This window comes from Dinoponera quadriceps, unplaced genomic scaffold (assembly GCF_001313825.1).
Source record: "Dinoponera quadriceps isolate SergipeBrazil2010 unplaced genomic scaffold, ASM131382v1 scaffold6118, whole genome shotgun sequence".
Lineage (NCBI taxonomy): Eukaryota > Metazoa > Arthropoda > Insecta > Hymenoptera > Formicidae > Dinoponera > Dinoponera quadriceps.
Genome location: NW_014562572.1, coordinates 143,297 through 170,247, shown reverse-complemented (window position 1 = coordinate 170,247; position 26,951 = coordinate 143,297). Strand labels below are relative to the sequence as shown.

General features: G+C 44.4%; 1 protein-coding gene across 2 annotated transcripts in view; it reads left to right on the top strand.

Annotated features, from left to right (window-relative positions):
- Positions 1–345: 345 nt before the first annotated feature.
- LOC106751146 (mushroom body large-type Kenyon cell-specific protein 1) overlaps positions 346–26,951 on the top strand; it is a 90,570-nt gene continuing 63,964 nt past the window's right edge. For both annotated transcript variants that reach the window (XM_014631973.1, XM_014631972.1), the window contains exon 1: positions 346–594. The gene's annotated coding sequence lies outside the window, so the exon portion shown is untranslated. The remainder of the gene's footprint in view (positions 595–26,951) is intronic.

Below are 26,951 nucleotides of genomic sequence, written 5' to 3'. Positions count from 1 at the left end.
GGCCGCGAAAAGTGCGAAGAGGTCGATCCAGTCGTTGTTGTTATTGTTGTTATTGTTATTGTGCGCCGACTCGGATCGTGACAGAGAAAACAACCCTCGAGTTGCCGATCGTCGTCGGCGCGGAACGAAGAGGCATCGCCGAGGAACAGGAGGATCGAGACAGGGAAAAGATCGCCGCCATTGTCTCGCTGCCTTCGTCGTCTCGGTACCTGCGGTACCAGCGTGATCGCGTCGCGGGGACGCAGGGAGAAGAACACCGGCGCTCCGCGAGGACCGCGTAGACGAACGGAGCAACAGGCTCCTTCGAGAGAGAGAGGGGGGGGGGAGGGGGTGCATCGGGGAGCATCCGTCGCGACGCCCGCGTGCCATCGTCGCCGTGTGTCTCGCTTGTGCTCCGTTTTCGCGAGTGTGCTGTAACAAGTAGACTTCGGAGCGAGATTCTCGATGAGAAGAAGGATGTCGCCTAGAAAGCGCGCCGATCGCCAAGACCGGCTGCTCGTCGGAGTATCGGCGAACAGCGACGCGGAGCTGTGAAGAGGTGGTGAGCACGCGTGAGAGGAAGAGGAAGCGCGACGGTCCTTCCCGCCGCGAGAAGTGAGTAATCGTGACTTTATCTCGCGACGATCCGTGCGTTCGAAGGACGACGAGGAGGGAATTAAAAAAGAAAAAAAGCAAAAGATGCGCTCGGAAATCTGACGATTTCCCTTGTAAGCGTTCAGTTTAGAAGTACGCGAAGCACAGTGACGCCGGAGTGCCAGAGGAAGAAAGGTGCATGTACGTAGACCGTGTGCGAGTGAGAAGGAGTGTCCTCCAACGTGCGCGCGCGCGTCCGCGTTCGCGCCCGTTCGCGCGTGTGCGTCGAAGGAGAATGTGCACGTGTCATCGTGTGTGCCTCTAGGTGCTCGAGAGAGAGAGAGAGAGAGAGAGAGAAAGATAGAAGAAGAGAGTCACGAGGAGGACCGATCGACGGCCCGCGCGCGAGGCAGACTAGAGTCTCTCTTAGATACTAAAATGGCCGAAAAGATGCGTCTCCTCGCGAACGTCGCCGTGAGTGCGTCCAAACTATCATCGGATGTATCGTCCGTTCGAGAGAGAGAGAAATTCGGAGCACTCGAAGAGGATCGGTGTCGCGTTCAGCGACGTCTCCGCCGGCATTTTTCTTATCGCTGTTTTGTCTACGATCATCTTCTACCTTTCGACTGCTTCTTCCTATCTGCCTCTTCCTGTCTCTCTCTCTCTCTCTCTCTCTCTCCCTAGCGGCGAATTGACCCCGTTATCAGAGAGATCGCCAGAGGCGAATTATTTCGCACGCTGTGTGTCTCGTCGAAGTGTCGTCGGAGTTTTCTCATCGCCGATGCGTTTTTATGAAATTAATTGGTCGACGTGGTCTCGGACGAACGTTGAATAAGCTCCTCGTTCGTTAATTACCGCCGACGAATCGGTTTTATATTGTCGTTCCTCTAATGTCGCCAGCGTAGATCGACAATGTTCGCTACCTGTTCGATGAAATTAGGAAAGGTTAGGCTTGAAGTTACGATCATAAATCGTCGTCGGAAAAATGCGATTTCGGTGTACCGGTCGAATCGTTTTGCGACGTCAGCAAGTTACGGATACCTTCTCAATTTTTTCTCCCCCGCGATGTGTTCTCTGAATTCTCGGAGTGTGTCAAATTCTAGCAGCTACGCGCTAAAATAGCGATCTCGTTAGACGTTAAATCGTGCCACCAGTGTAATTTCTTTTTTTCGCCGATATATTCGCGCCACTGTATCCTTTTCACATATCGCGCTCGCTACAATATATCTCGACAACCATGCGTGAATACGCGTGGTGCCGGCTGAAATTTCCGCCGGCACGCACCGTCCACGTAATATCGAGAATCATATTTTCGCCTCGATAGAAAAGGCATCGCGCGTTGTGACTGTTAATCCGCGAGTCGCTTCACGCGAGCGAATTTGATCCAGATCGATTCCAATCGCGCCATTGTGTCGGATAACGTTTACCAAGGTTCTTTTGTGCGCTGGAAAAACACGTTGCTCCGATTGCGGGGCAGTGTTTTCCCGAAAATCAATGCGGGATCTGTAATAATGAGCGCTTTGAGGAACGAAAGCGACGCATTTCCGATTTTGCATTGGTGTCTGCTTCAGACAGGCGTACGATTACTCAAAGTGTAGCGGAATTGAAGTTGCAGGTGACGAGATAAACCGCCGATGAATTCTTCATTTTCCACGAAAGCGATCTATCAGCCGCCGGCGGATATTACGCGAACGGCCTGTTACTCAATTAGCGCGTTCATTACTGTTTAGTCAAAACACTTGTTCTTTTTTCATCAATTGCTCTCAGGCCAAAAGTGTTTAATTTCGTGTCACGTTAAACATCACTGAAAATATTGATACTTCAGTGACGCATTATATCGCTGATAATTATTGCCCAATGTATAGCCAAATTTTGAAATTTACATACACTGAGAGAAATTGTAGTTAATTTTGGCCTCAACTATACCTTTTTTTATGATTTTAACCACAAAAATAGTAATAGCAAGGGGCATGTAAGTTTATTAACACTGCACACAAAAAATTTGGTGTCAAGAAAGGTCTACTGAATATTGTATTACTTCAATGTGGAAAATATAAAGTACACAGATATGTGGATATTAAGAAATGCAGAAATGTAATGTTAAATTGTCAACGTGTAATTAATTAAATTAATTTAACATTACATTTTTACTCTTTTTGAGAAACACGCGGTGGCTCATTTTTAACAGAAACTTTTTATTCCTATAGAAAAATAATTCTCCCACTATGATGATGATTATTAGAAATATTTTTCTCTCAGTGTCCAAGTGATAATATTTTCATCCTTTCCGACGCGCGCGTCGACTTCGCGGAGAGAAAACGCGAGAATCGATTAATAATCCGGGGGATCGAATAAAAATGCTCGAGCGCAGAAACGGGCGTCGAAGGATGCATAGCAAATGCGAGATGCGGGCGTGCGCGCGTCTGTCAGTTTTATCGAGCGAAGCCGGTCGTCACGTGTTCCGCGCGGAAACCTGTCGCTCCGACAAGTCGGAGAGACCGGAACCTCGTTGTCTCCGACGTTACCGACGTGTATATGCGATATGGACGTCCGAAAGCTGAAAACGCGGAGATTCGAGCGGAGCGCGCTCACGTACACGGCCAAATCGAAATTCTTTCCGTCCACGGATTTCGTTTCATTCGCTGGATTCTGCCAATAAATTTCGATCACTCTCCGCGGAGTTCCTTCATATTCCCCGACGTATTCCAAACGCGGACAATCCGCGAAATTCCACGCGGTGAGTTCACCTCTTCGTTAAAACGCTTTTAATTCTTTTCCGATTCGGTTTTGACGCGCTCGTCGTGGGATAACTGAGCGAAATTTCAAGGACTGTGCGCGACCGTGAGATTTTCGGAAAGCTGCGATTAATCTCTCGTCGGCGTTCTACCTGATTCCCGTCCGGCCACGAGGCTCCTTTCGTCTTGCGACGCTCCATCGCTCGGAAGGGTGGAAGCGCGCGGCGGCTGCTCCTCCTCAGAATGTAATATTCTTCCGATAACAGAGGCGCGCGATCTATCGAGTAAACAGATTCCTGGATGTTTACGTTCTACGAACCAATTACACTATGCCCAGTCGAGCGGCCAGCGCTTGGTTCGCAGGGTAATTAGAACGTTGCAAAAAGAACGCACGGGCTGTGTGCGAGGCTAATTCGATGGAAATGCGTGTAAACCGGCCTCGCCCGACGTTCTTTTTTGTCCCGATCGGTGCCTCCCGCGGAAATCTCGCGGCAACGTTCCCGACCGTCGTCGCTCGATTTCCGGCTCGTTCCGTCGATCCGCAATAGATATGGTGTGGCTTTCCCAAAAGTCGCAATACTTGCCAACATCTGCTAATGCTGGGAAAAGGTTTTCCACTAGAAAATATCTTACAATTTGGTGTTTGGAACAAAAGGTTTATTGCATCTATTGTGGACTAACGACGCAGACGAGATGAAACAGGCGGGAGAAAATTTTAAATCCCGAGTCGAAATTTTAGTCCTAATGTTTTTATTCTACAACACAGGAGTAGGAGCTCAAGTGGCACAAAATAGATGACATCTTAAATTTCCTCAGTTTTCGTGTCAAAATACATAGAGTTAAAATGAAATCTGTATAGTTGTTAGAAGTTCAAGGAAGAAATTAATCGTCAAAGTAGGTTTTCATTAGTCCAAGTCAGCGCAAACTATCCTTGAGAGCGTCAAAGTATCATCCAAATTTCGACTCAGGATATAAGAGTGAAACGACGCTCGTTCGTTTGCGAGTAAACACCGGGAAAAATCGTAACATCACCTGCTAACGAAATCGAGCGATTCGTGTCGTCGGTGCGCAATTTTTCGAAGCCCCTGTGCGATCGGCCTCAGACGAATCTCGTCACCGATCTCTTTGTCACGGGAAGTTCGACTCATCGAAGTGACTCACGGCCGTGCGCGGCCTCGCGAATTTGCTCGCCCGTGGCGCGATAAATCGCGTATCGTTGCCTCGGAAGTGGCGGACGGCCGGTGTCGGACGTTTAACGGTGCGTTGAGCACGGACGTTTATTGACGTAATAATTTAGCGAAATTAATTTGCGCGAAAGATCGGCCGCGCCGACAGTAGCGTCGCCACGAATTCGTGCGGTATCGGCCATACATGACCGTTCGGATGTTTCGCGCGTGCGGAGGAACTATCTATCGGCTCTCCCTTCTCGTCCTTTCTCTCTCTGTTTATTATTATTTTCACCCTTCATTATCTATCTCTAATACGTGCAATCCTTTCTTTCGATTTTTAAGTTCATATAAAGATTTAACAGTAAATGTGCAATGTAATGCTCACCTCTGGCCGCACTTCCACTGCGAATCTAGGCTTTTTAGTATGAATCCTCTTTTCTATCTTTTTTTCTTCATTCTTTGCGCTACTTTCAATGTGGTCTGTTCTTTTTCGCTGAACTGGCTGCACTAACTGGTTCTCCTCTTTCTTTCACCGAGTCTTATCTCCTTTTAAATTTTATAAGTGTGTATTATTTCAGCGAAAAAAATAGACTTCTTATTAACGATGTATTGTTCTACTAAAACACCTAACCATCTTGTTTGTATCATTACTGTAAAAAGTCTTGACGCTAAATAAATCTCTACTACACTATCTCTCTGTAAGCACCGTGTCAGAGTTTTCCCTCGTCCACGAATTTCCGTGCTCTTACGAAAATCACGCTCCGTTTGAAGATTTTCCGGAATATCGCCCCGTAGGCATCGCGCCTCTAACGATACTTCATAACGTGGAGATAACGATCGGGGCGGTATTAAAACGTAATCAGCCCGCGCGATTATATCGGGAAAGCGCCGAACGTGCACGCGCGTGATTATCTTCGGCGTTTTCGTAGAGCGTACGCTTACCACATCTACATTTCTCGCGGCCGCAGCGTGGCCTGAAATTGATCGCGCCTCTTTCTCCCTCGTCGCGAAATGTCAAGGCGAAGACGGCGAGGCTCTCGCTCGTTCACTCGCTCGTTCGCGCGATTTTTCCAAATCGAACGCGATTTTCGCGCCGTGCCTGTCACGTAGCGCGGCCGATTGTGTGACGTGATACAATTCGCGCCAAATCGTCGCGACACATTTCTTGCCGCTCCTCGACGACCAGTCCTCGACTTTGGACTCGCTTCTGGAGTAACTTTCCGCGTGACGTCCGAAAGACGCACGCTATCTGAGAATTACGAGAAATGAAAAAAGTGAGAGAACGCGCACTTTGAAAGTATTTATAATGCACACTTTTTATATCCCCCTTTTATTCAATTTTTTGCGATATTTCACGTTTCCTTCGTCAGAGACTGTCTCTCTCTCTCTACGCGGCTATATCCATTCGATACAATGTATCAACGGTGATCTCTTTTTTTTACGAACTCAGGAAAATCACATCCAGGTGCTCGTACCAAATAATAATATAAAACAATTCGTGCGTGATTACTACATTAAATCTCAGGTTTTTGCTGAGAGGTAGGGAAAAGATATGTTTCTCATCTCTGTCAATTGCGCACGTTTCTTTGCCTCGCCGTCAATAAGACCATCAATAGTACGCGTGTGTCGGAGACCGTAATGACCGCGCGCTTGTTACGCGAGAAAGGTAGATTTTTCTCTCTTCACGAAATAACGGAATCTTTTATTCGAGTGGTGGATGGAGCACTTGTACGCTTAATCTATCCACCTAATTTCAATTTGTATGCTAACTACTTGATGTGCCCGATAGTATCTGGGTATGCGGAGGATAGTATATTTCTTTCTCTCTCTTTCTTTCTCTCTTTCAACGCGATGACACTTTCGACGCGAGTCAAAAACGCATCCTGTAAAGTTCGGGCACGTTTTATCGACAGGCGTTTCCAATCGTGAACCGGTTCAAATGCAAACTATCAACAAACCGGGCTTCCGGTAGTTTTCGAAAATTTGGCGCACGCCGAAAGCATTTTTAAAAGTCATTTTCGATGCGGCGCGTCAAACGACGGGCTCTTTTTCGACTGCAGCGAATTACGCGCGTTTTCGTCTGCACGTCTCTCTCTCCCTCCCTCTCTATTTCGCTATCAAAATGCAATGGTCGCGGAAGCGCAATAACGCTCGAATGTAAATAATCGTCATCGCGTGCGAAAATCGCCGACGGTACACGGGATGGCAAATGACACGCGTCGCGCGATGATGACACAACGGTCCCGGCGGTTATTTTACTTGTTAAGCAACAACGCGCAATCATAGGCATTCTTATTTTGAATGTGACGTAGGTCAAGTATTGCAAAATGCCGTGCGAAACGCGGAGATACTAGCGGGCGGAATATCGGTATTCAATGTGATTTTCCAACAGCGCATTGTACACGTATAAATCTTACGAAATTTTACTGCTGTAATATTACAAATTTCGTCGAATTCTTGCAGAACCAACGAAGAATTTCGAGGTGTAATGATATAAAAACAGCGCTGCTACCCGGTTACTTAATGTCACCTTTTGTCACTTTTTTCTCGAGTTACTAAAAAATACACAATCGTCCGAAATGGGTCACTTCATTCCTGACCTGCCATATTTGTAAAATATGCACATTCTAGATATGTATTTTTACCGTTTTGTATTAATGCACTTGATCTTTTCTTCAAATGAACTTTCATATTATAATATGAAAAGAATTCGTTATCTAAATATAAAAAATAGAAAGATAAATTTTGGCTTAATATGGCCTTAGTTACTATCAAAATTTAATCGAAATGTTTGTTACTATTTCAATGTCTGAAAGGTCACTTTTTATCACCTCCTTCGCCAAGAAGCAGTTATTCTTTTTGTTCCGGTGACTGGGTGGCAGCAACGCTGTGTATACAGAATGTATCGTCTTTTGATACAAATGTTTATTTACTACCATTGATGCTTAAAGCAGATGCTGTTTAAGAATTACTTAATATTCGATTATCTTAATAGTCTACCTACGTTTGATCTTCCAAATTCTTAATTTCAATAAGTAAATGTATTAATTATGCAACTTACTGACGGGAATATTATAATAAGCCAATATTAAATGTTCTGAGATTAACAGGTGTGTAAGTAAATAAAGCAACACACTTTCATAATTTGTTTATTATTTTTTATTGACGTTGGAGATTTCAACAGGATTTGAAAAAAAAAACAGGTGAAAAAGTCGATTCGTCCTGCGTCCTGTATTCCATCTCGGAGTGAGCTCCCGAGAAAGATACGATCGGAAACGTGGGGATAACTAATGATAATTGTACGTTAATCGACGACAACCGCTGAATACTACGAGCGACGTTTTCAATATGTAGCGCGTCCCGATAATTTCATCGTTTAATAATTTGACCATCTCGAAAACTCAAAATGAGAATGTCGTTTGTCACGTTTCTCGGCCGCCGAATGTGCACGCCATTCATTGGCGGATGATGATTGGTAGGAGGGAGCGACCCGTTGTGTCCTTCTGCCGATTGTTTTGATACTCTCATGCGGCGCGTACTATTCCGTGACCGAGTCATTACGTTCTGAGCCGACGAGCAAAGTACATACCGCAGAGTTCGTGTATCAGTGCGTTGTTTACTATTCCCATTGGACAATTATAATACTTTGTTGATCATTGAAATATTTAATCGGGCTCTCGTCGGCATCGCGTTAATTAATACTCGTTTCTCCGATCGTATCCGTGAATGAGTGTTCTGCGTGACGAAAGAGCGGGATGCTGAATGGGGAAGCCAGGACGCAGGACGCAATATATATTTCCAGGTATGTCACAAATTATTTATTATGCAGAATATTTTCGTTGTTTTACGGACGTTCGTTTAAATCACTAAGGATAGAGATATTTGAGAGTAGGGATTTGGAAGCCTATTCTAAGGCCATCATTCCGTCGTTGTTTGATAGATAATCCTATCTTTATGGATCTTTTATTACACGTTAACGTGATATTTATTTCACACAACAAGAAACATTGATCAAAAATCACTGTTGAATAACGGTTCTTGAATATGAATCTGTAATTAATCCAAAATATGATTACGCAAACTATGAATCTACCGATCCTATGACCGTTTCACAATAAGCGATTGATCAATCAAATCGCCTTTTCTGATTTATTCAAGAGACAATCGTAGAGAAGAACGCGGATCATCGGAATCTAGAGTAAATCGTGAATGATTTTTAAGTCTAATAATGCTCTTGTTGTTTACAAGATCATTTTATTTTAGTCTTGTTTTTCCGATCCATCCGAGTTGAAATTTTCACTAATAAATAGCATCGTTGGATGACAGACAACTGTTATATCGGCACCTTCACCATTTTTTTTCTTGTCAGCTGTTTCAAGAGCTCATAATCATCCCATCGGAATATGCAACAAAATTAAAAAAGGATTATGAATAAAATATGTTCATTTACCTATGAATCCGGCGATTTATTATATTAATTATTTAATATTTGCTTATCCTGCATATTCGATCTGCGATTGAATAAGTTGTTAATACATCGCTTATTGAAATTAAAAATACAGGTCAGGTCAGAATATATTGAGGAGGTGGTTGAATATTAAATGACAAGTGTCTCTTCGAGCCCCAACATGGAGAAACGTCAGTGAATAACCATTTGCAACACCAAGATAATAATGTTTTCACGCGATTTTCTCCACTGATTCCCTTCGACGGAATTTACGTTTTCGCGAAGAACCAAAATTTCAACTCGATTCTCTTTTCGCGGAATCGTCGAGGCTAATTTTGAGGCTCGCAGTTTTACGGCGAAGACATCCGCTGCGACCTACCCGCTTTAGAAAGCTGAAATTTGCCGTATTCAGTAGGTTAAAGTAGAAAATTCGGTGTGACCTCGATTTAGAACTCCGCTTACGGCGTCGCGTCGCATCGAGCGGCAGCGTAAAAAGATTCTCTTCTTCCTGCGATCGGCCAAAAAAATCGAAATATAGCGAAGATCGCGCGTTGAAGATGCGCATCTACATTTTTGCTGGACTTTATTACGACACGAGCCTTTGCGTGGCACTCTCTTAGCAGAGCATACAAATATCGTTGAAAACAGCAATCGAATTAATTGAAGTCTGGCGTTTATGAAGAGGTGCGCGGCGGTGAACGCGCGGATTGATTCGGACGCCGCGCGTGCAGCGGCGCGAAAAAGCCAGCGGAATTTTCCGGCCGAGCGCTAACGAACTTTACGAGCAGCGGGGATACGTTTTGCCGATTTCGGAACAAAAAAGTGGAAAAGCACGGCGGTGTCGGTAATCGGGACGGAAAACCGGCTCGTTTCCGCGAAATGAAAAAAAATGGCCGCGAGCCCGCGGACGTAATGGACCTCGATGAAGTTTACTATGACGCGGGCGCACATGCGGGCGCGCGATGCCGGTGAAAAAGAGATGAGGAAGGGAGAAAAGAGAGAAAAGAAATAATCAAAAATGAAGTTATGCGAAAATGGTGAATTATCGTTGAGCGGAGACAGAGGAGAGAGAGAGAGAGAGAAGAAAAAGAGACAAAGTTAACTGTCGTTGTTAAGCGTTACGTCAAAACCCTTTGAATACCGTGTTAATGCGACCGTGATTGTGTGTGCATCTTCTTCGTTTTCTTCAACTTTTTTCCAATGAGTCGAAACTCATCGTCAGAACGCGAGCTATTTCCGTCAGCAATCTCCGTTCCTCGCAGTTAAATCATTCTTTTTTCTCGAAAAATTCGGGTTCTCATTTCATATCCTCTTTGTATAATTGATTGATACGATCAAGGTCGATGTTTCATAGCTGTCGTATGGCTCACGATACGTTTACTCCGCCCAATATTGAAAATAACGATTCGATCCAATGGCTGTAACTCAGTAAATTCAAGTTTAGACATGACGCGTGATAGTCGCACGTGCGCACGAACGACAAATAGATCGTTGTATAGAAAGAGAGAGAGAGTGAACGAAATAACGTCGAAAATGCGAGCATTGTTGATCCGGCGGAACGAAGAAAGAGATAGATATTTATTTGTTAAGAGACATTTACTCTACGCTCTGGGAAAACTTTCCCTCAAGCACATAATGATACAAGATTGAAATAACCAAAGTACAATTAATATGCAATACTTGGAAAACTTTCAAACAGTTTCGGTATTTGATTTGTAACAATGGCAAATAGCAGGCAACAGACGAAATAGTGCATCCACCTTTAGCCAAGTGTACGAAAATGAGGTGTGATTTGAACATCTAGTCGGAGAGAGTGTGGAATAATTCTTGCCGTTAACGCGACGGCCAGTGCAGCGCGCGTGCTAAACACCGTAATACGAAATAATAACAGACCTTTAAAACGTCGTTAAGTCCCGGCGTCGATGGAGTAACGGCATTAGGCGAGAGCGCGCGACGCTCTCGGGTGCGTTAATTCGCGAAACGCGAGTCTCTCCTGAGCGCGCGCGTATGTTCAATCGATATTTCGCCGCGTTTTGAAATAATAATTATCGAGCCGGTTGCTGGTGCGCGTAATGGAGCTTTTTCGTATTAATGTTTCGCGACAACAAAACCCCGGGCCGGTGTCGAGGAGAGAGAGGGAGGAGCGGCGCCCTTTCGGATTATTTGCGCGCCGCGAAATTTCATGGAATAATACGTGGAGCGCGCGCGGGAGAGAGAAAACGCGCGGCCGCGAAAATGCACGTGAAAAATTAACACGGTCAATTTGCCGCGGGCGCGGAACGGAGCGCGACGGCGAATTCTGTTACGCTTCGTCGCGCAAATTCGCCGGAGCGGTCACGATACCAGTCAATATTTAATTCCGCCGATGGAATGCCGCCGAGATGTACCGCGAAACGTTGCGTCCTTTCCCGTATTAATGTAAGCCGGCCGCACTTTCGTTCGTACGCGCAAAAAAGACGCCGTGCGTGTTAGATTTTACGCGCACGCTGGAAAAGAGAAAAACCGCCGGGGTGTACGTCTGTTACCGTTTAAGCTCAAACCTTTAGTTTCTAAGCCCGGCGAGCAACAGGTTGCGCCATTGTGGCGACTTGAAAACTCCGCTTACGCGGATACTTTCAAAATCCTTCTCTGCCTCTTTCTCTCGCTCTCTGTCGATGATCTCTCTCTCTCTTTGTGTGTGTGTACAATTATTCTTTATTGTTCCGCCGCTGACTTCCCGCTGCACTTGAGACGCCGTCTGAAGAATTCCTGCTGCGCAAAGGCTTCTCAATCGGAACGAACTCCTACGTGCGCGGCCATCTCTCTCACTTTGTCCTGGCGCGCGAGACCTTTAAACGATCGGACGGAATCTCCGCTCCGGAAAGCGCGATTTCTGCGTTCGCGGAAAATGTCCATCACGTTCTCCTTGAGCCCGGCCGCGAGGATATGAAAGTCCCTATCGAATTTTAATTCCACATAACGCGGGAATAGTGGTAATAGTACTGGTTATTCCAGCGGATGTGCAATCTGGAGCGATATCTGCATCCTAGATCTGTAAATCACGCTATATTATTACCGCGAAATAACGATCTCTCGTGAGATTTTATCGTGGCGCGCCGATACGCGCGCAATTTACTTTTTCTTTTTTGCATCCGTCCGTCGTGTGCTGTTTATTCGCTCATTACGCGCTCTGCCTCTCCTCATCCCTCTGTTCCAAAGCGAATTTCGAACCACGCGGTGGAAAAGCTTTGAAAAATTGAGATAAAGCGTCGCGTGCGCGCGCGGTCGGCCTGACATTCGCTTGGGGCCACGCGGCTTAGCAAAATGGCCGTCGAATTTAGACTTACGTAACGATTCTCGCGTGCGTCCGGTACGAGAAGAGGCCGTTTCTTTCTTTCCTCCGCAGCTGTCGAATATCGTTGGAGGGGCCGCTAATTGCCCGCATGGGCGATTCTTTCTTAGAACAATGCGTGAGAGCGTCCGCTGGAATTTCGTCTATCGAAGCGACGCTAAAACAGGAAGGATATTGTTTTACATCCCGGACAAGTTGAAAAAGTACGCACGAATTAGTCGCGCGAGTCAGATAGATACAAAAATAGTCGGACTGTCATGAAGTATTTGTTGATTTTCCATTAACTTCGATATTTATTTTCAATCGTGGCGTTTGCTCGCGGGATTCGCGTTTATATATCGTGTCTCATCTGCGTAAAGTATATTTGCCACACAAAGAGTTAGGTAAGAATGCGTAACGACTTCTCTCCGAAAAAAGGCGTGTTATCACGGATGTATCGAGGCTTTTTTTTCCCGATCCTTATTGGACACGAGTCCTTGCTTACCTTGACCAGCGGTTATCAGCGCGGAGATTACGCGCTTTTTGACAGTAACAGAGATATGCTGGAAAAACAAATATTACTAAAAGAGTGAGGAGAGCAAACCTCCAGTACAACTGTTAGGAAATCGTTTGATCGGATAAAGTAATCATGTAGTTCCAAGAATTTAATTTCTTCAATTATATCGTTAAATTAAACGTTGAAAATTAACAGCAAATCTTGATGATATTATTGATGATAACCATTGTGAAACATATGGTCCTTTAATCGTCTGATTTTATAAGCTCTGTTTAGGAATTCATATTTGTATGGAATCCCATAGTTATTTTACGGGAATTTAAGGCAAACAATCTTGCAACAATCCATGTGGATTCCGATATGAATTTTTAATATTCTACATATATGGATTTATATCATTAATGCCACCGTCGTCATCGTGTTAATTCACGAAGTGCCCGTATTATCACCTTGGCGATATCACCGATTATCTGCGCGAAATATTTTTCATGATCGCGTTAACGGAATCGCTTCAACGGTTCCGCACGTATATCTCGGCAGAATTGTATCTCCACGTTCACTTACATGTATGGCGCAATCCATAAAGAAAGAATCTTTCACCTTAAGAGTGACGCGAATCTCCTTTGATATGACGTGCATCGCGATGTTCGTTCGACCCTTAATTCGCTGCTCGCTTAATTTGACGGCTTCGAGATCCGCGTGTCGCTCTCAAAATAATCGGCTTTTGCAAGTTTCACAGCGAACGTCGTCTTATATCGACAGTTTTCTGCCGCCGGTAGCAGCGCTTGTTGTTCGAACGACACATGTAGGAAAGCTCGAGCTACCTAAAGTAAGTCAATCGCGACACGATATCGGCGCTTCGTGCGCTTAAGTGACGTTAAGGAGATATCTCGGGGGCAAGAACTCGCCCGATCGAGTCAATCGCGGTTTAACATCGGCGTGAGTGATTTGAGGAAGAATCTCGAAATTGCCCGATTGAAATGTGACGGGAATTTCGTTATCCATTTTCTTCTTTTCTCTCTTTCCCTCTTCTTACCTCCGCTTCTGCGAATCAGTTTATCCGATGTATTTTCGGGTGCATCGTTCGCGAGGCGTTATTGCGTATCGACCCATATCTCTCTCGGGCGCGTCAAGGCGCGATCGATAAATATCAGACGGTGAAATATCAGACGTCGAGCGATAAGTTCGACGATTATTTCACATCTTTCGTTACGCGAGCGAGCGAGTTGTAATTTTATTCGCGAAATACGAAGCGCTCGTTCGCTCGATGCGTGAACACGACACAATTAGGCGCAAAGTAGCCGAATCGAATTGACCGATGGATTTAGGCTTACGTAATTCGACGCGACCGAGAGTCGGAATATTTCTGACCGCTCGTAGTAATGCAGAGCACGGTATAGCGTACATTTAACAGACAGGCGGAAAGGAAATTGGGGGTAGTGCAAGCCGTTATCGAGCGACCATCCTACTTCGCGGGTCATGAATTATTAGTCGAGATATTTAACACGGGCGCCTTTACGTCATCAAGAAGAAAGTCTTTCCGGAAGAAGAATCGCACGTAAACTTGAAGAACCAACGAGGATATTGGTTTCGAGATGAAAATGAAAATGGTAGACTGAGTCAAAATTTTCATCCTACTTTGTAAGTCTAATTTAGTTCTATATTAAGTTTTATGTCCATTAAAAATTCTCCATTGTGCTCCTTTGGAGCCTGTCGGAATAGAGAGATTCCTTATTTATAGACAATTCTATTTTTACTTCTAACATATATTTGTCAAGGAATATTGCAACAACTATTTTATTTCGATGGTTTTTTTTTTCATCGTAGAATACATAAATCAACATTTAATTCTTCCGTTTAAATTTACAATGACGGCAATTTGTGGATCTTCAAGCGACGACAAGAACACGATTAACACTAATCAAATATCGGTGCGCGCGCGATGATATTATCGCGAGGTGTACAATATAAGAATCGGTCGCGGGAGGATGCATCGCGATCGCGCGCACGTGATGACGAAGGCCGCGAGGACGAGAAACGCGCTCACGATCGGATTGAATAAAGATTCGACACGCCGTGGCGGATGCGCGTCCATTCGAACCGGTCGAGGTCGGCGGAAACTCGAAGAAAGCCGCGCAATAATGCAAAAAACGCTTCTCAAGGAAATACGTCTAATAGAGAGGAAGGGGAAGAACGGAAAAAGGATGGACCATTAGATGCGCGCGGGATTAGGTAGTTTTCGTTTTCTCATTCATTCGCGGCCGGAAAGGCGCAAAAATCGCGCGTTATCCGCGAGCGAAAAATGGACCGGTCGGCAAAAAGCGGCGGCGCTCGATCCGGCCGATTTACGTGACAGAATTCAATGCATCTCTCTCTCCGTGGCAACAACCGCGCCGAATGTGACTCGTTACATACATACGTGCGCACGCACGCACGCACGCACGCACGAGTCGCCCTTTCACCGCGAAACCTACGGGTCGACCAGAGTCGACGGTATCCACGCAGCAATCCAAACCATCGATGGAATTTACATTCGGCCTATCGAGTGAATTACGAAGCGAGCGTAACGACACAATTGCATTACGATTATTGCACGATATTGACATTAATTCGCGTTACCGTCGATCGCGCGACCGTTCCCGCGAGCGCAAATAATCGACTGTAGAGTTTTTGAGGGCTGTTGTTGCAAATACGCGCGCTTCTCTCCGAGCGAGAACGGTCTTTGTTCGTCGCGAGCCGGCGAACGTTCCTCACGTTCTTCGGGATTCTTCGCGCGTGTGTGTGTGCTTTATTATTCTTTGTAAATTATGAATAATTGGGGCGATTGATAATAATATGAAATGCGCTCTCGGGCGAAAACCCGCACGTAAAAAATTTCGCCCATTTCCCTACGTATAGAATAGATTCCGAAATTAGAATATTCAGAATCGTTCCAAAATAGTTGGAATTATTCCACTACAATACTAGTTGAGAATGTTCCATTCTTATCCCAAACATTAAATGACGCCTTTTTTCCGTTGATTGACTGCCGTGTGCAACGCTAGAATCAAGCCACAGTTTGTTGACCGAATATATCAGATTAAGATATTAATAAACGGGGGTTATATTTTTAATGTTAAGAAAAAAGTATCAATATCTGGACATAGAATTTATAGAATAACATACATTCATTGAATATTCTACATTGAAAGTTGAAATATTTGCATTTAAAGAGCCAAACAATACAAAAACTTCCAGAGTTAGGTAAGCATTTGTACTTTTATCTTACTACGCTTGGTAGAACGCGTTCACATAGAAAAAAAGTACCAAATTTAAGTAAATAATTCCCCCAATGTTTCTTAGCAAATTATTACTTATATAATATTTACTTGATCCGAGTAAAATATTTTCCAAATAAATTATTCAAGTAAAATATTTTCGTGCTCCAAGTAAAAATTTGCCATAGAGGAGTACTGGAATAATTATTCAGTTAAGTTTTTTTGTGCAGTATTATGTTATGTGCGAAGTTTGAAACATGACACTTTTAACCAGAACCTGCGTAGATTTTCCAATAGAATCCATCATTGTTTCGGGAAATCGGACTGAAGAAATTTTCTGTATGGTTCGACACGCCTTGATAGATAGGAGGAGGCTCCGTTTCGGACGACTCGTCGGCAAACAGACGAGATTCCGCCGTCGGCGGTCAAGGGTGAAGAAAAAAGAGCGGAGCGGAATCGATCTGCGGCGGCGACGTCGTTGTAGATCGTTCTCGGAGCCGCTCTCTAGAACAGCTAATGGACCAAGACTCTATTAATATTGATAATGGCGAAAATCAGGCCAATAGGCGATCGTGCAGCAGCGTCCGCGCTGGGATCGCCCGAGATTCGGTTCGCGTGATCGAGCAGCGACTTCTCGGATCGACCGCTAAAAATCGCGTGCGGAGAGTTCGGTACGTTTGGAGCTTTCGTAAGGACAGTATGTATCGCGGTACGTCGAGACGAATGCAAATCACGGAGAATTGGAGAAATCGAATATCGCTCAGTAATGAACTGTAAGTTAACCGTTAGTTAATCGCCGACTATCGTCGTCCGAGTTTCTTGACGTGCAGCAACGATCGGGGGGATTTGTACTAAGTTTAGAAATTATATTCGAAGCTTCGAATGTCTGAAACCTTCGTCACGTTGTATTCGAATAATAAGATTTTGAAAATTCGTACATTCGGATATTCACAAATACGATACAACTGAAAAGTATGTTGTTTCTTCTTTTGTAGTAAATATATTATTTATTAAGAACGTAATTTTTTTTCTTGCATTATGTTGTTACATATCGTAGAAAAATTTGCATTTATTTTCAAGTAAAGTTAATGAGAGTTGTTTTTTATTATTTGTACTTTTTTCATACACTTTGCTTTAAACTAGACAAATAAAAATCTCAGAACTGACCTAAAGATTCTTATCTAAACAACACGTATATTTAAAAGACGTCTTTTAGACATCCTTTAGATTATCTAAGAGACAGTTTAACGACTGTCTTAGAACCTCTTAATGTTATCTTGGTTAAACTGTTACTCTCTAATTACATAGCATTTTATTGTATTCTTCAAAATTGGTTCTATTAGCAATTTAGATTTTTCGAATAGAATATTCGAAGCTTTGAATAATTCGAATCCTCATCGTCGAATTACACCGAAGCTTCAAATGTCGATCAATTCATACGATTGGGGCTTGCAGTAACTGGGTGAGCGCAGGGTTTTCGGCACACTCTTGGAAGATATTTTTTTCCTCCTCAGTGCATTGTTTTACACCTCGTCTTTTGGCCTCGCACATTGCCGATATTTGCGTAAGATTCGTTCTACATACATAGGCATGTCTCGCGCGGAATTTGCATAAGCCGATTAGATATGGTGTTTTCGTAAAATTGCCGAAGCGATTATGTTGCGTGTCGTTTAAAATATTTCTCCAAACAAAGTGCGCTAAACGTGCTTTTACAAGTCAAAATCGATGTGTTTTTCTGTGCTTACGAAAAAGCGACGTGCTTGCCTGCGAAGCTACGAACGAAGAAATCAGTTCTTCGCGTTCTATTATCGATCTCTCTTCGCGGGAATGCCGAAAAATCCTTGCGTAAATCGCCCTCCCACCTGATGAACTCGCGATAACATTGGCCAAGAAATTTCACGTCATAGTATGTGTCCCGTTTGATTTTTCCTTTTTATATTCAGACAGAAAAAAGTGACAATAAAAACAACGTATTCAGCTATAATTTTTATACCAATCTCATTTCTCAGTGCACCCATAAGATTGATTAGAAAATTGACGATTTCAATCATGTCATCAGTATAATCGGCCAAGGAGAATTTTGCGTCGCACGAACGGACATGGATCAACAACGTTGGTGCGTGAGTCATCCGTAAATTAAAAAAGGTAAAAAAGAGGAAAAAGAAGGGAAAATTAGTAGCAAAACGGCCGGTCGTATCGGTGGGCGCTCTTTGGTCGATTTTCCGCATATTTCCACTGCTGGCGAAGGCGCTCGTACTTATTCGCCGCTCTTGTTATTAAGATCTTATCATCGGTGACGTAAGCGTCGCTCTGAAAAGCGGCACTGTGGGAGTCGGCGCACTACCAATTTTACTACTTCTTGCTCGTTTGATTCGCCTCTATTGCCGATCGTACCAGGGCGAGTCCACGCAGGAATCCGCGCGCGCAGTCGTTACGACACGTCCCGCGACCTCCGGCCGCGCGCGCCGTTTTGCGTAGAATTGCTTTCGTAATGACCCGGCCGTAATGCCTTCGTAATTCGTCGGTTATATACGATTAGCAGATAGCGCCAAGTGTCACTGAAAATTCGACTTGCTTATCGTCACATAAGGATTCACGAACGGAAGAAATTGCGCACGGACCGTCTCCTGTAAGTTTCCATGTTTCGACATTTTTTCTTCCTCCTTTTATTATTGGTTCACGATAAAAATTGTGTTAAAATCGTGCTCTCTTGCTGATGCTACAAGTTGAGTTTTCTCCGACTCGCGTTTCTTTCCGAATTAATCGCGCCTCCGCGGCCGTCTCGTAGGCTTCTTCGGAGACCTGTAAAATCCGTCGTTGCTGGCGTCTATTACTTTTACTGCGTATTGTGCTCTCGAAGCCTTCGTTCCGTTCGGTCTAAATCATCTAAGCGTTTATGTAAAGCAGGCTGTCGTCTCAAGATAGAAACGAAGAAAAGGCCAGTCTTTCTATCTCTCTCCCTCTCCCCGTCAATTGGTCCGGACGGAAACTATGGTAATTTACTCAACGCCGTTTTATACGCGCGTGCAGGCTAAATCGTCGGGTAACACGTTAAAATCAACCGAGCAATTGTCATTGGTGGCGCGCGCGCCGGAAAATACGTGGGAAAAAAAATGAAAGAAAAAAAGCGAGTGTGTCCGGCGAATCCGGAATCATTACTGTTCAAATTAGACATGCCGCGCTAAGTATATATCATTTTTTTCAAATGCGGACTCTGTATAAAATTTAGATACAAGTGAAGTTTTCCGATAGTGCTTCAATCCCGTTGAATTCTCGAAATTAAATCATGTCTCGCGTAATATTATACGTATAAAAATGAAGCCTCTCTCTCTCTCACTGATCATTTTGGAAGAGCGCGACATTGTTATTAAGAGTAGCCGATACTCGAAAGTAATATGCGCACCCTTTTTTCCTCTCTCCTTTTTTTAACAACCGTAACAGATTTATAATTGGCGCAATCGATATAATTTTAAATCGGTGTGTTTCGCCCGTGCGATTCATTCGGACTATTATTTTCGCCGATCCCCGTCCTCTTTCTCATAAGTATTCCGCATACCTAAATGGCGCGTTATGAAAATACCGCGAAATAACGACTCGGAGGAAAACCGTTTCATCAATTCATTTTGCGTTGTGTGTGTATCTGCGCGCGCGATTCTGAAATATATCCGTATCATTATTCCAACGAGGCGCTGCGCTCTTTTTGCAACCGCGTAACGACCGTGATCGCTCAATCATTAACCCTACGGGGGGTCACGGTAAACTCTATTCTTCGGATCAAGGACTAGCAAAAAATTCCGCGCCTCCTTTCCGCGGAACGGACGTTTTTGCATTTCGCTGCGAGATCTCGCGATATTATAACACAAGATGCGTATTTTGCACGGAAAAAAAGTCCGTATGATACAACTGAGATTTCATTACCAGACCTAGTTTTTAGCGAAAAATTTGACATGTGATTTCGCATCAGACGAGCGAGAGCGTACAGTTGAGTCCATCTGTCGACCGCGCGACTTGACAAACTTCGTCGTCAATCTGGCACAGCTCGATGCAAAGAAGGTGTTACGCACACCGGGACACGCGTCGTCGTCTGATCACACGCGTGTATGCGCCGCTCGTGCGGGTGACCGCGAGGGGGAGGTGAGAGGCGGCGCATGTTTTTGCGCCGGGCAGTACCGCACGCAAGTGCATTTCGACGGACGCCAGGAGCGTCCCCATTCTAGTTGGGCTATCTACATCGCTAAGTTTACGTAACCGCACGAAACCTGTCAGCCGACATTTCGGTGCTAACCAATGGCGGTTGTCCTCCTCCTCTCTGGTCGCGGCTTTATCGCCACCGGTCTTTCCTCGGGATTAGGCGAGCTGCCTCGCGAAAATCGACGTTCCGCGCGATCGATCGTCGAGCGCTGTGACGCGCCACTGAACCAGATGCGATCGATCACGATTCGCGGAATTGCAGACCGCGCGTCATTTGCACGCACTAATTGTTGGAGACGCTCAACCTTATCATCGTTGTCGCTCCCTTCGACTGAGATTTCACAATATCGGGGGTCGCGTTTAAATATTAAATTCCTCCGCTTTCGAGACGCCCGAGACGCTGTGCTCCTATCAATTTTCGAGGAGGAGGAGGAGGAGGAGCTTCAGGGCGAATTAAATGGAAATTGCATATGCTCACTTTAAGGGTGAGAGAGAGAGAGTGTGTGTGCGTGTAATTTCTTCGGTTTTTTTCGGGACACACTAGGTTGCACACACGTTGGAAATATATACTGAAACTCGCTTACTTTTTTACCGCGAAAGCATACATGGCCTCTTTATACTTATACGAGGCCACTGATTATCTTATATGCGCTCCTCAATGTGCGGAATACCAGGTAGAAGTGCAGCGCGGAATTTAATGGTTGAATTCTGCAGTTGGCGAATACACGAACCTAACTCGCGCAACCGAAAGCCCGGCGATATGAATTAATTAATCGCGCTGTTCTTTCTCCCCGCGCACTTTTCCTCTCTAATATTATTAATCGCGCGCAGCGTAAAGATTCGTCGGCAATGCAGATCGCGCGGCCCGAGTCGAAATTTTACTTTTTCTCCATTAAGTACCTACTTAGTTCTATCGTGCTACCGATCGAAAGTTATTTCCGTTTTTTTTCCACTTGAAGATTTAACGTAGAACCAACAAGTAGAGCTAATGTGAGACTAAAATTTCGACTCGGAGGACAGATTTCTCTGCGTTGCTGTGCACGAAGATCATTTCCACGCACAGAGGGGGGGAGGGAGTCATCGGTGTGTAACGCGCGCGAACACACGTATTAAAATTCAAATCCGGCCGGTGTACAATAAGAACTTTGGATTCTCGAGATTGCGCCGGGATTAGACAGACGGAAGCACGTTTCTCTGAGTTGCACTCGTGACGCATTTTTAGGACTTATCTTTTCGAAAGTAGGCTTATTCTTCCGCGTGTAGAGTACACAAGAAATTTTGCGTTACAAACGATCTATTTTTATATTGCTCTAACAAAGATGAATATGTTAAAAAGTGTTAACAAGGTGAATATGTTAGTTTAATATATAGGATGAACTCTACCGACAAACTCACAGAATAGATTCTACATATACATAGAACAATAAGTGGGAAAGTCTTAGTAAATATATGATGCTTAGTTTCCGTGATTATGTTCATTGATTCTTCGGTTAATATTCGAAAATAAATATCAAAATTGATATTACCTTCAAAAACAGATAAAAAAGTGTTGTATTAGCAATCCGTTAATCCGTTTGTCGCGACACATTTTCTTTTATCGGCATCTTTCGAAGGTTATTTCTCAATTACCAATCTTTTGTGGAAATATGTTTACTAAAGACTTTCTTACTTGTGTCTTAATATAGAATCTATTCTGTAAGTTTATCGATCGAGTGCATTCTGTATACTTTTTAACATATTCCCTATGTTAAAGTAATAGGAAAATTTAACTGGATCGTCTGTTGCAAAAATTTTTGTATTCATTTTTTTCACTTCATCTCGCCTTTAATTCTTCCCCTCGTCCGTCCTTTAATTCATCCTCCTTTCCGCCACGCTTCAATCCCCTTTTGCAGTCAGCCTTGCTTATTTTTGCACGCCGGATCATTTCCCATTCTTGACAGTTCGATTCGCGACGACGCGCAACGGAAGAGTGAGACGACGAATTAGCTCCCGAAGGATTAAAGGTCGTGTGACAGCGAGGAGGAGAAGAGCGCGCGTGTATCTGGACGGTTCTCGTGGACCCCTTCATTTGCTGATACAGTGTTTATGAGGCCGATGGGTGATATTGCCGGGATATTATATTTCGTCGAGAGTGTGGAGCCCCGCGACGCGTCGCTCGGTGAAATTCAACAACGAACTTCTTACCGTTGCGTCGCTGTTAGTTGTGAAATTACCGCGAATCGGCGTTGGCTTGGCGCCCGATTAGAATTAAACTAGAGCATCGATCGTTTTTATCTCATCTTCACTTGTTTTTCGCATCGTCTTTCGTTTCTGCATAAAAAATTGAGTAATATTAAAAACTAGAACGTTAAAAAATAGCGACCGAGTACAATGAAACAAAATTGCTACCGTTCAAATAATATTTATTGATACTGATTCAAGTGAAGTGGTTAATTCCACTACTCCTTGGCAAATTATTAGAAATAGATAGATAGAGAGAGAGAGAGAGAGAGAAATTGATTATTTACAAATTAAGATGTTGTTGCGTTTATGTATTTATTATTATTAAGAAGTTATTGAAATATATTAAAATTGATACAAATATTACTTGATTTGAGATGCCGAAGAATAGGTAATTACGTTTGCTTGCTTTAGTATTTTTTCCTCTGTGTAGGAAATATTTGAAATTTCTTTACGTTTTTCGAAAGAGTTCGATGTAGTCGTCTCGTCCGTAACTCCACATTAATACGTTTTAATCCTCGTTATTTTTCCCGAGCTCATTAAACTCTTAGCAGTTAAGTAATTCTCTCTCCCTCTCTCTCTCTCTTCCTCCTCTCTTCTGTAAAAAGCGAAAATATATTGCGCGAATTAGGCAAGTGCATAATTTTCGAGCATTCACGGCTAATGAAGCGAGACGAACGTAAGCGAAGGCGAAACCGCAATTAGTCGATGGCGAGATAGATCGATCGGGACTCCGAGTGAGATGCAAACAGTTGTAAACGCAAGATAAAATTATATTTGTCATTTTTTAAATATTTAAGTCGAGCACCAATTTTTGCGACACATTGTTATTCCCATTTCGAGGGATTCAGCAGATTTTCATTGATCGCGCGATCGATGATTTCCGGTGCGCTGATGAATGGCGGAGATTACGCTGAAAGATTCATCGGGGAAGATGCGACAACGAATTTCATCTGCCGGCACGCGTACATTATATTTTATATCCATATCTCGGAAAGAGAGACAGAGAGGGAGGGAAAAAGGGAGAAAGAATACTCGCTTTTCTCATTAAACGAAAGGAGGACTGGTTGTTTTGCCCCCTTCCCGCTCGAATTTCCGTTGGGCCACTCTGCAAATTTGGCGTTTCATCGATGGCGCGTCGTAGCCGCGGACGTCGATATGCATGCACCGTGACTGCGTCGGAGTCAACAAGTTGTTCAGCCGGACCACCCCGTCCCCCAACTAAATTCCACTTCCTATAATTATTAGACGTCATGTATCGCGCCGCGCTGCCTGCCGACCAATTTATACCGGAGCTGACGCGCGCGGAACCTCTCCGGCCGGAGTGTTGATTTTCGTGGCGCGTTTCAATTTTGCATCCCACCCACGTGATTCCGCCTATCCGGTGGATCGCGTGTACTATTCGTACGTCTAGTACGCAGCCGCTGCTATTGTTTCCGGACGCTCGAATTTTCGTACGCAGTCCGTTACACCGTGCTCGTTACGAACTCGAAGTTTCTACGTAATTTACGGCGGTAAACGTAAACCGCCGGCGATTCCTTTTTCTCCCCCCTCCCCTTTTTTCATCGGTGGAACGAGCGATTGAGATCTTAACTATTGATTGACGAGTTTTCATGAAAAGCCGTTGAAAGGAGAGGCGATTGCGCAAATTCGTCGTCCGAACGTGTTTATTCTCTCTCCTGCTGCGGAATATAATTCGATCGTATTTGTTAAACAATTTCTCGCGTACGTTAAGGTTCGTCCGCCGTGTATAAGGAGCCTCGCGCACCGTCGATACGTTTCTTTATACACCTATACGCGCGGCCAGGTCAACGCCCTTTCACCTCCCGACGAGGCGGCGGAGGAAATATTAATTTCAAGATTTTTTGTCGAGCTTCTCCACCCTTCCTTCTCCCTCTCTCGTTTCCACCCTACATCCCAATACCGACAAAAGCGGAAGAGCTCGCGGAGCATTAATTTGCAAAGTCGTAAACAAGACGGCGCGCTGTCGATACTTTTAATAAAATGCCAGCAATTAAATTGTGCGGGGACCGGTAATGGTCGGCGGACGGCCATGACGGGAGGGAAGCTCGCGGGGGTGGTCGAGCGAAAGCGGTCGGGTGAAAGGTAATATCGAACTCGTATTTTAGGTGGACGGCGGCGGGTGGGAGGAAGAGAGGGCGAAGGAGGAATCGAAGCTCTCTGACGGTGGGGTGGGTGGGGGCGGGAAAAGAAACAAAAAGGAACTCGCGGGAACANGGGTGGGGTCGGGAAAAGAAACAAAAAGGAACTCGCGGGAACAAAAAGAAAGCCGCGTCTTTGGGGGGTAGTGGTAGTTAACCCCCACCCTCGCGTACGGTCCGCGACAACCCTCCCACCTGGACTCCTCTCTCTCTCTACCCCTTCCTTCCCGACCGTCCTCTTCCGTGCGCCGGTTCTCTCGTCTTCTCTGGCGTCGTCTCCCCTCTTCTTCCGTCTATATCTCCTCGTTTCTGAAATTTTTGAATATCCGATCAATAGGTAGCCGCGCTGCGAAAAAACCGGGTGGGGAGATGAGTACCGTCGGAACCGCCGCCCCCACCGCGCCCGTTGTTTCAGACGACAAGATTTATCCGTATTTCATCGCGGCCGATGCGCGTCTTCGAATTAATTATTCGATATCCGTTCGTCGAGAAACTTCATCCGTGCGTTCTCCCTGCGTTTCGAAAAATACGCGCGTGAAAAAATGTCATTCTAGCTTTTAATATCTCTCTCTTAATCGTCGCCCGAACGGTGCGCGAGATAATCGCGGACGCGAGTCAAATTCGTGTTTTCGCAGCACCTGTGGAACTTCGACCCGCGCGATCATACCTTCTCTCTCTCTCTTTGCGTCCCCGTGTATCGGCGACTTCTTTGTGAGAGCGGAGGCGAGCTTTTTCAAGGTGCTTTTACCGAACAACGAATGTATGGACTTTCTTCATGATAAGCATACATTAAATCGTTTGGATTTGGTAAAAAATATTCTGCACTTATGTTACAGTCGGTCCTTGTTCAAATTTTTCCATTAAATTTTGTGTTAGAATAATACATTTTATATTTCAATTTTCGCAATAATATTGATGTTACTTCTCAAGATATTCATTTGTGTGAAATCAACACGAATGGACACATGAAGTGTCTGTAAATACAATTTTTCTTACTGTATCATGCCGAGTTTGTTCAGTGAGCTCGCGATGTATCGCCTGGAACGGGCCTCGCGATCGGTTTAACGCGCGTGTAGCGCGAACGGAATTTCCTCCTCCACCGCCTACGCCGACGAATATTATTCATAAGAATGCGAAGTTCCGCCTCGGGGACGCTCGCGAGCGCGCGAATATCGAAGTAAACCACCTGTCACACTTCCGACGAAGTAGATAGCTGCTCGGTCCTATGCCATTCACGATGACAATAATTCCACCGCGCGCGGTCGACCGATCAATTCGAGACTATAATCAAAATGCGCGGAGCTAAAAAGTATTGCGAACTGGCTGGTTGGCTTTTCGTGGGACATCGGTAGAGCCGAGAAACCCGGTGTATATACCCGTGACTGAAACCGTTTCCGCGAATGTATGTAAATAATGGATGCGTAATGCTTTTCACCTTTGCATGGTTTAGTAGGGCCTAGTGATACGCAGTTGCTATCGAATCATTGTCTCTCCGCCGCGGAGAATCGAGCGTTCTTACTTACTTTTGATTTGACGGTTCTTCTCTCGCGAGATCGCGCTGTAGGTAGAGGCAGGTAGGGTTGGCATCATCACGACGAATGGTCAGGTATTTTCTTCAATACATCATCCAAACCAATTAAACACAAGGTGAATATGTTGAAAATTAACACAAAATTCATATCGACACTAAAGAGTTGAATCAGACGGAATATCAGATTAGGAGGTTAATCAATTGGGTTATATTTTTAATGTTGTTATGCTCGATGGCACATATATTATATAATGCATCAATGTTGACACATTCGGTAAGCATAGCGATATCGAAAATTTCGAATTATCATTTCTGAATATTCGTGTAACGTGATTATTTTGTGAACCGACAAAGAAACTCCAAAGCTATAAACAAATATTTCGAGTTAAGTCGATAATCAACATGCGTAAGTGCCAAAATAATAATTATGTATGTTAAATAATACATTTTATGTTTGATTAACATGTTATGGATATTACAATTTTGTGACAATTTTCTATATAATACAAATAATTGTGTTGTTTTTCAACACATTCATTTTGTGTTAACATGAAATTTTAGGTGGATCTGTAAGATGTGTTAAATTTAACACCCAATTTTGTACTGTGCAGTATCTATAATTATTTGGTGAAACCGCAGTCCTTCCTTAAATCCCGAGAAATTTTCTATGCGACTCGGTCGCCGCGCGAAGAAAGTCTCTTTCCGGAATCGCGACGACGCACAAAGTAAAGGTGCGCGGAGAGCTCGTCAGCACGGAAATGCGCATTTTCATTTGCCAAAAACGCCGAGGGGAGTTCCACGGCGGGCGTCAAAGCCCCCGCGGGGGACTCGAGTGAGTC